The sequence below is a fragment of the Caretta caretta genome, chromosome 17 (assembly GCF_965140235.1).
Source record: "Caretta caretta isolate rCarCar2 chromosome 17, rCarCar1.hap1, whole genome shotgun sequence".
Classification (NCBI taxonomy): Eukaryota; Metazoa; Chordata; order Testudines; family Cheloniidae; genus Caretta; species Caretta caretta.
Window position 1 is genome coordinate 1,660,882 of NC_134222.1, and position 10,136 is coordinate 1,671,017.

Genomic DNA, 10,136 nt, shown 5'->3' on the forward strand with positions numbered 1-10,136 from the left:
AGGGGAGGTCGGGGCTGGGAGGGGGCGGGGTTGGCACAGGGCAGGGGCTGGGAGGGGGCGGGGCCGGGCCAGCTCAGAGGAGGTTGGGGCTGGGAGGGGGCGGGGTTGGCACAGGGCAGGGGCTGGGAGGGGGTGGGGCCGGGCCAGCTCAGAGGAGGTCAGGGCTGGGAGGGGGCGGGGTTGGCACAGGAGAGGGGCTGGGAGGGGGCGGGGCCGGGCCAGCTCAGAGGAGGTCGGGGCTGGGAGGGGGCGGGGTTGGCACAGGAGAGGGGCTGGGAGGGGGTGGGGCCGGGCCAGCTCAGAGGAGGTCGGGGCTGGGAGGGGGTGGGGTTGGCACAGGAGAGGGGCTGGGAGGGGGCGGGGCCGGGCCAGCTCAGAGGAGGTCTGGGCTGGGAGGGGGTGGGGCCGGGCCAGCTCAGAGGAGGTCGGGGCTGGGAGGGGGTGGGGTTGGCACAGGGGAGGGGCTGGGCCAGCTGAGAGGGCGTCAGGGCTGGCAGAGGGGGCTGAGCTGGCAGGTGGAGGGGCTGAAGACATAGGGCAGAGACCTAGGACTTGCCTGCAAGGTTTCTTCAGCTGATGGGGCTTGGCGGGCACAGGCCCACTGACTCCCTGCCAGGACTTCCAGCCCACGGTTCCTCTGACTCTTTGTCCCGTTCCAGCGCGAGGCCTCTCCCGCCCCAGGGCCTGGAATGGTACAAAGAACAACTCCAGTTCTGTGCAGGGGGTAAGCCCGAACCCACAGAGCTGGGGAGAAGCCTCCTCCTGTGCCGGCACCTTCCGTGGGCCCTTTCAGGCCTGCGGTGCTGCCCCAGAATCCGCCCCCGGGGGCCTCAAAACCCTTTCCTCTTCAAAATCCACGTTGACTCTCCCCATTCCCTCGGCAGCGTTCCCGAGGTGTTCCCTGCTAGGAATAATAACCTCAGAAGGCCTGTGTACAGCTCACCAGCAAGGGAGCCAGAAGCCTGGAGTAAGCCCATCTGGCTGCATGGTCAGGATCCAGGGGCTGTGTGAGCCAAACACAGGGACCCTTCCCTGTTTGGAAACCTGGCCTGAGTGAAGCCAATAGACAGGAGCCTGACCTACAACAGGCCGTAGATATGGAAGGGGGAATTAGAATGGCCAACGTGGATTCTGAAGAGCAAATAACTCTTCAACTCTACAAATAATAAAGAAGTATAAAAGGAACGAGATTTTTTAAGTCTTTCCGAACCAGGAACCCAGCAAGTCTGATGGATCACCGAGCGTTAAAGGGCACAGTTAAGGAAGATGAGGACATTGGGGAAAAGCGAACTGATTTTAATTTTTTTGCATCAGTCTTCCCCATAGGGGCTTTTGGGGAGATTCCTACTTGGATCTGCTCTTTCTGGCATTAAGGGTGAGGATCTCTCCCAGACTGAGGTGTCAGAAGAAGAGGTGGTGAAACAAACTGATCATTGAAAAAGCAGGAAGGCACCAGGTCCAGCTCGTCCAGCCAAGAGTTCAGGAGGAGTTCAAGGACAAGGTGCTTCTCTGTGAAAACAGTCACTGTGCCAGAGGACTGGAAGGTAGGTAGCAAATGTACCTCCCTCCTACCCCCAAAGTCTCTCGAGGTAATTTCAGAAATTACAGAGCAGTCCGCTGTAGGTGTGGTTGAAACAATAATTAAAGAAGGAATAACAATACTCCTGAAAGCTGTATGATGGGTGTAGTCAAAAGAAAAGTGTGTTCCAAAGGTCTGTTAGAACTCTACCAGTCAGCCCCTGAATGGCTATAAGGAGAACTGTTTGACTTAATTTATAGATTCCAAAAGGTCTTTGACAAGATCCCGCACAAGAGACTACTGAAGAAGCCAAATTGTCATGGGGTGAGAGGCAAAGTATTGGCATGCATCAGAAACTGGCTGAGACAGAAAGCAAAGCGTAAGGGTAAATGGCCCATTTTCATGATGGTGAAAGGCTAACAGCAGGGCCTGAAGGTTCTGTCCTAGGTCCTGTGCTGTTTAATATACTGATTTAATTATCTGGTTAGGGCTGTGAGCAGGGGAGCAGCATAGTTTGTGGTTAGCACAAAGTTATTTATGTTAGTTGGATCAAAGAGCACAAGCTTGGGGAGTGGGCAACATGGTGGCAACTGAAAATCAATGTCTACAAAAGTAAAGTAATGTACATTGGAGGGGAAAGGTACACTACTATAGCGGACGGGGTTCGAGAGGTATCCACTTTGGAAAGGAACCTGGGCATGATTGTGAACAGTGCAATGGAGACATCTGCTCAACTTGCAGCTGTAGTCAGAGAAGCAACAGGATGTTTGGAAGCATATGGAATGGGTTAGAGACTAATTTGTATTTATTTATACAAATCAGTTATGTGGCCTCATCTGGATACTGGGTGCAATCTAGGTCACTCCATCTCAGAATGGTTATTGGAGAACCGGAGGGGGTTCCCAGAAGGGCAATGATCAAGGGTAGGAAAAACTTTCCAATGAAGAGAGATTTAAAAGATTGCAATTAGTACCTTAGAAAGGAGAAAAATAAGAGGGGGGATGATACAAACATGATAATTGATGGTCTAGAGAAGGTAGATGGTGAGTATCTCTTCTTTCCCATAACACAAGATCAAAGGGGACATTAAATACAATTAAAAGGTAGTCAATTCAAAACTGATACAGGGAAATATTTTTTCACAAAACATCATTAGACTGTGGAACTCATTGCCACAGGATGTCAGAGAGGACAGGAATTTAGCAAGATTCAAAAAGGGACTGGACAGTTATATGAATAATAAGGTTTTAGAGTAACAGCTGTGTTAGTCTGTATTCGCAAAAAGAAAAGGAGGACTTGTGGCACCTTAGAAACTAACCAATTTATCTGAGCATAAGCTTTCGTGAGCTACAGCTCACTTCATCGGATGCATACTGTGGAAACTGCAGAAGACATTATATACACAGAGACCATGAAACAATACCTCCTCCCACCCCACTCTCCTGCTGGTAATAGCTTATCTAAAGTGATCACTCTCCTTGCAATGTGTATGATAATCAAGTTGGGCCATTTCCAGCACAAATCTGGATTTGTGCTGGAAATGGCCCACCTTGTTGTTTTTTTTTTTTGAATTTGTGTGGGGGGGTGGAGGGTGAGAAAACCTGGATTTGTGCTGGAAATGGCCCACCTGATGATCACTTTAGATAAGCTATTACCAGCAGGACAGTGGGGTGGGAGGAGGTATTGTTTCATATTCTCTGTGTATATATAAAGTCTGCTGCAGTTTCCACGGTATGCATCTGATGAAGTGAGCTGTAGCTCACGAAAGCTCATGCTCAAATAAATTGGTTAGTCTCTAAGGTGCCACAAGTACTCCTTTTCTTATTGTAAAGAGAGTGGTCACTTTGGATGGGCTATTACCAGCAGGAGAGTGAATTTGTGTGTGTGGGGGGGGGGGGGCGGAGGGTGAGAAAACCTGGATTTGTGCTGGAAATGGCCCAACTTGATTAAAATACACATTGCAAGGAGAGCAATCACTTTAGATAAGCTATTACCAGCAGGAGAGTGGGGTGGGAGGAGGTATTGTTTCATGGTCTCTGTGTATATAATGTCTTCTGCAGTTTCCACAGTATGCAGCCGATGAAGTGAACTGTAGCTCACGAAAGCTCATGCTCAAATAAATTGGTTAGTGTCTAAGGTGCCACAAGTCCTCCTTTTCTTTTTATGAATAATAAGGATATCCAGAGTTATGGTGGTTAATGCCAACATCTGTTTAGGGAAGGATATTAAACCCTATGCAGCAGGGTTCAAGCCAATCTCTAACTAACAGCCCAGGATGAAATCTAATGTAGGTGACAGATTGCCCCACTGCTGCCTGCTGATGAGTTCTTGCACCTTCCTCTGAGGCATCTGGTGCTGGCCACTGTCAGAGACAGGATACTAGGCTAGACGACCCCTGAGTCTTATCCAGTCTGGCAATTCCTGTGTGCCTAGATGATTGAGGGGAGGTGATGGGAAACAGCAGCTTTATTTCAGACTTCAGTAGGGTTCTCAGGCCTTTCAGTGCTGCAGATGGACATTGACACAGTGTCTGCTGTGAGGGGGTGCCCTTTGCACCGTGCAACACTTAAGGCTGGGGAATCAGTTGTTTCCATGATATTAAGAAATGCATGTTTTGTGAGGCACAGGGGAGCTGGGAAGGAGTGCAGGGAGCAGCCACATTGCCAATCTCTGGTTCCAGGCCGGCCTGGGGGGGAATCACGCTCCACACGTCTTTAGGGCTAAGGGGGCCATGTGGGCTCAGAACTAACCTCAGAGCCCCCTGCACTGCTATGTCTGTGGGGCTTGGGGAACTCTCCTCCTGTTTGCCACTAGATGGCGGCGGTGGCACATGGTGCGAAGTGGTGACTGACCTGGCCCCTGTCTCCCTCCATTTATAGAGGTTCCCAGGTGGAGAGCAGTTAGCTGGGGTCTGTCCTCACAGGCTCTGGCCTTAGTCTCTCTCCCCATGGAGCTCAGCCCTTAGTGTGTGGGGGGGATGGGGAGGGAATCCAGCCTTACTTCTCCTCTCCCTGTCCCCCAGCCGACCATTTCCCCCTGTCGTGCGTGGCCTAGCCCATCCATTCCCACCCTAATGGTGTACCTGGTGCCAGGACCTGCTCCTGGCCTCATCCCATCGCTGGCACAGCTTGTCCCCATGGACCTAAGCTGAAGGGGGGAGGTGTCCTAAGCGCCCTCCTCCAGATATCCGCATGGCCCTGCAGTGGAGTGCCATAGGGAGGTGATGGGCATCTTAACCCTTCCCTTGCAGGACAGCAGCAAGCCGGACCCATCAGCAGGCGCAGCCCACAGGGGGAGCAGATTGCAAGAGCATGGTGCTTCGGCCCTAGGATCAGAGCACTGGGGAGGAGTCCTGCCTCCGCCAAGAGCCCAAGCCCTGTGCTTCAGGGACAGGTAGAAAACGTCTATAATGCATCTGGCCAGCTGTGCGCTGCTGCTCAAGGGGTGAGACTCCTGCAATAATCAGCTCACACCCCAAGCAGGGCCTAAAGGCAGTTTTCTGGGCCCTCTGCCCACACAGGGAGGCTGCCCTACCTAAGGGCCAATGGGGCTAACAGGACCAGGTCTAGGACAGAGCCACTACTGCTGTTAAGTTAAGAGGTGGCTCGAGCAGTCTATAAGTGCCGACATGGGGAACAAATATTTGATACTGGCTTCTTAAGCCGAGCAGAGACGGGTCTAGCAGGATCCAACGCTGGAAGCTGACACCAGATAAATTGGGACTGGAAATAAGGTGTCAATTTTTAATGATGAGAGTAATTAACCATGGAAACAACTTACCAAGGGTCATGGGGGATTCTCCAGCCCTGGCAATTTTTAAATCAAGACTGGCTGTTTTTTTCTAACAGCTCTGCCCTAGGAATCTCTGGCCCTTGCTATACGGGGGGTCAGACTAGATTATCACGATCTAGGAATCCATGGCCCCACTCCCCCTTTGCTGTTAACCCTTCCCTTCCAGAGTGTTGCCACGTGTGTATGGCACTGTCCTGTGACACAGGGACGTGCAGCGGTCACCCAGCTGACAACCGGCTGGACAGTTTGTCTGGGTCTCTGGATGGGATTTATAGGGTGTCAGTTAATGCACGCTGATGGATTGGCCCTACTCGGAGCCTGTGCGAGCCCAGCCCATGGCGTGGCGTTTCCATTTGCTCTGCTAAGAATAGGGTGACTGCCCCAGCCCCAGCCTCTCTGCCGTGAATTCCTTTCCTTTGTGCGCAGCTGCCCCACACCCTTGCTGGGTCTGGGCCAGCTTCAGGCTCCTCTGGCCCTGCAGGGCAATGCTGGTGTCTGCCATTGTCCAGAGGTATCCCAGGAATGCAATGAAAAGAGAAACCAGCTCCTGGGAAAGCAGCCAGAGCCACATCCTTCTGTGACAACAAACAGGCCGAGCCTCGGGGCAGGGACTGGCTTGAGCAGTGGGTGTGTTAACACAGGCAATGCCCCAAGCTGCCCTCCCAGTGCCCCAGAGAGGGGCGTCCTCTGGCACTGCTGCCACCCACCCTCCCCCCAGCCTTGGTGCTAGGGCCAGCTGGTGTGAGCCTGAGGCAGCCAGGTATGGGGAGGCAAACAGCTCCTAGTCCCCAGCTGTGGTCCTGGCATGCTGAGTGTGGGTGGCGCAATGTTTATCTCAAACCCACGTGGCTCAGAACCAGACTCTCCTGTCAGGGCAGCCCAGCCCCACAGCCAGCTCCTTTGGGTTCAGGCCAGGCTGTGGGGCCAGCTCCTTTGGGATGTAACACTGCCCTTTCTGCCCTGCCCTGCTGCATCTCTTGCCCTGCTATCAGCCTGGCACTCATGCTCTGCTTTGAATCTCGGCCCAGGGCTCTCCACATTTGCCCCTGCTCCCCTGAGCTGCTGGGGGAGGTCTGTCCGTTTGCTCTCTCTGTTTGCAAAGGCTCAAGTGCTCTGCAGCCAGTTATAGATTAACTCCTTTCATCCTCTGGAGTGAGTGTGGGGCTGGGGAGGGGATCCCCTGGGATCCAAGGTTTCAGAGTAGCAGCTGTGTTAGTCTGTATTCGCAAAAAGAAAAGGAGGACTTGTGGCACCTTAGAGACATCCGATGAAGTGAGCTGTAGCTCACAAAAGCTTATGCTCAAATAAATTGATTAGTCTCTAAGGTGCCACAAGTCCTCCTTTTCTTTTTGCGGATATGGACTAACATGGCTGCTACTCTGAATCCTGTCTTAGGTAGACTAACAAATTTATTTGAGCATAAGCTTTCGTGAGCTACAGCTCACTTCGTCGGATGCATTCCATGAAGTGAGCTGTAGCTCATGAAAGCTTATGCTCAAATAAATTTGTTAGTCTCTAAGGTGCCACAAGTCCTCCTGTTCTTCCTGGGATCCAAGTGGCAGATTCTCAGGGTGGGAAAGGTTAGGGAGTCCTGGCTTCCCAGCCGGAGTAACCATTCTGTGTGGTGGACCATTCTGTGTCATGCACGGGGCAGGCTGGGCTAATCCATTATCTCTCTGTGGCCTCTCAGGAGCAGACACCCCCCCACACATACACATACCTGCTGGGGTTTTTTGACTCCCAGATGCCATACCTCAAGGCTGGGTCTCCAGAGTGTGTTGTGCGGGGAAGAAGCCTGCCTTCTCCCACTCCTGTTGCTGCTCATGGGCCCTGGCTTGGGCTCTGCAGCACTCAGGACCAAGGCCGTGCCACCCACGTGGGGCTTAGAGAGTGAGGCATGAACTGTTCCTGATGAATTAACCACAACTCCACCTTTCCTTCGCTGCCCGTTAATCCCCCTCTGGCAGGTTCCCTGCTGGGATGGGACGGTGTCCGCACAGCAGAGCTCTCACCAGCTGACTGATTGCCCCCCGCCAGCCCAGGGGAGTGTAACGCGCACAGTCTGTCTGCCCCGTGACTCTCTGCCTCAGTGGGAGGGGAATCTCCTTTGACCGGGCCAGCCCTGCCAGCAGCCGGCTGGGCACGTCCATGCACGGTGGCACGGAGAGGAAGAGCCAAGTAACAGAGTCTGGCCCTCAGAGTTGGAGGTGAAGTGCTTTAACACCAGGAATTGGGAGACAAAGGGCTGTTCACAGGCCGTGGTGCCCCAGTGGCCTGCCAGAGCTATCCTGTGCTGCCTGTCTCAGCGGGCTGCCTCCTGGACCTGCCAAATCACCCAGACTGAGGGGCCTGAGTCTTGTCCTGTTGGTGCCATTGGCAGGAGCAGGCCTGAGAAACCACCCACTCTGGCTAACCTCCCAGCCGGGGGCCTGCAGGCCCTGCCCTGCTCAGGAAGGTAAGTGGGGTAGCTCGCTCTAACATGGCCAGAGCCCTGGCGTCTGCCAGGAATAGTTACTGCTCCTACAGCTCCATTGCTGCAGCCGCTGCTGTGTCCTTCCTCCAGCAAACACCCACGCATGTGGTCAGCCTCACGCAGGTTTCCCACTCTTACAGCTGGGCTCACTCGGGCATTGGGAGGCAAAGTGACTGGCCCAAGGCCACACAGCAACTTCATAGAGGGGTCAGGGTTAGTACCAGGAGCCCAGGGTCCCAATGTCTCACACTAGCCATTAGATCAGCATTGTGTCCACCCCTGTGCTGCTCTGGGACAGGCCAGCACCTCTCCTGCAAGCCCAGCCATGGCGTGCAGCTGCCCTACAGGTTCTGGATTCAGCTACCTACTGGGCCAAGCCAAGCACCAGGCCCAGGCCAGGGAGGAGGAGTTTGCCTGTCCTGGCCCCATCCCTTGAGTGCCATCTGTAGCTGGCATTTTCTGCCCGCTAGGCCTGGCCCTGTCTGGGCAGGATTGTCTGTCTCAGAGGAGACGCAGGTAGAGCCCAGACTGTTGGGACAAGGCGGCAGGCTGGCGTTTACAGGGCCTGCCTTTGTCTGTTGAACAAAGACCCCCTCACCGAGCCATCAGCCACTCCTTCCCTGACAGCAGCTAATCACCCCAGAGGCACATGGCAATTAACTGAGATTAAAGGGACCTGGCAATTTACAGCCCTGGCTGCATTCAGAGGCTGGCTGAGCCCAATAAAGAGCCATTTAATTAGCGAGGAAGGTGGGGCAAGGGCGAGTGGGTGTGATGGCCAAAGAATTGGAGCTGTCACCCTGTGCTGAGCAGCCCTGCCCTGGAGGGAAAGCAGACAGGAATTCACTTGAAATTACAGATCCAGGGGCACTGGCCAAGTCACTGGCAGGACGGCTCCAGCCCAGGCCTCTCCCACAGGGGCTGACTGGCAGTCTGGGAGCAGGAGCTCTGGCTGCCTTACTGTGTCCTGAACACTCACTAGGTCCGGGGTCATGGGCAGGGTGTTAATGATGGAGCACAAAGGCCTTTCTGGGCCTAGGTTGGGGTGGCAGCCAGTGTGCTGTAAAGTGACCCCACGGGGGGGGGGGCAATTCTAGGACCCCAGTGAGTGGGAAGTTCAGTGCCAGGACTCGAGACCCAGGTAGCTTGAGGGGGGAGCTCAGCACCAGGCCTCAGTGATGCAGAGAGGGTGAGGGGGAGCCCAGCCCCAGGGTGGGCTGGGAAAGGTTAGGACATTGCCCACAATGGTACCCAGGCTCAGCAGCCCTGCACCTGGCGATGAGCTCTGCTGCAAGCAAGCAGAGGGAGCATGCATGGGCCTGCAGTGTGGAGCGTAGCTGGCTGGTTCCCTGCTCTTTGCTACTAAAGTCAGTTCCTAGAGAGAAGAGGCTGTGAGCTGCCAGAGGCACTTCCAGTTTAAGGCCATGTCTCAATCAACCTTAACCTAGCAGGGGGACATGGATACAGCACGACAGGGCCTCTGTAACTGGGCTATACCCTGGGGCATCAGGTTCCATCTGCATGGCAGCTTGGATGGAGTCGCACACCGTCCCAACTCGATTGCAGTGCAGCTGGGGAGAACGAGTGCTGCGGGCGACTGGCAGCTCAGTGCGGCGGGTGGGCTGGGCTCAGGAGTGCCAGGGCAGCAGGAAGACAGTTCCCTGTAACCTCAGCTTCCTGATTCAGCGTTTTGTCAGTGTCAGACAGAGCTCAGGATTGGATTAGGGTGGGGCCGAGTTGTTTGAGGTCTCAGATGAGTCAGGCAACCCCCTGGAAAAGGGTTGGCCTGGGGCAGATGGCAGCTTTGCTGGACTGAGGGATTGCACCACTCACGGATTTCACCTGGCCTCCGCAGGAATATTAAATCGCTGAAGTCCTCAATGGGCTCATACCCCCCAGGGGGCCTTGATGGTGCTGCTAACCTCAGCCCCCGCCAAACTAGGAGTCAGGCCCGATAACTCAGGAGAATGAAAAAATATTGGGAGTGGGGCTCTCTGGGTTCCCCTTGTGTTTGTTGAGGCATTAGGTCAGGCACAGGGCACATGCTCAGGCTCCTCTGCAACCGGGACAGCTCAAAACTTTCGTGAACAAAACACCCAGCCCCTATGGGCAAGATTCTAACTAATCCCCCGACTCCAGGGGCTGGGGCTCTAACAACACCCCAAAACCCGCAAGACTCGCCAGCCAACCCCCAGAGCTGGCAGCGCCCGCTGGTCAGGACTGGAGTGCCCGGAAACAAGCTGGCGAAGGGCAGGAGCCCGGCACTGTGGAGTGTTGGCTGTTTTGTGATTTTAAAGCCAATCTCATGAGTTTTGGGGCCTGACTTGTGACTTTTGAACTGTTGAGGTTGGC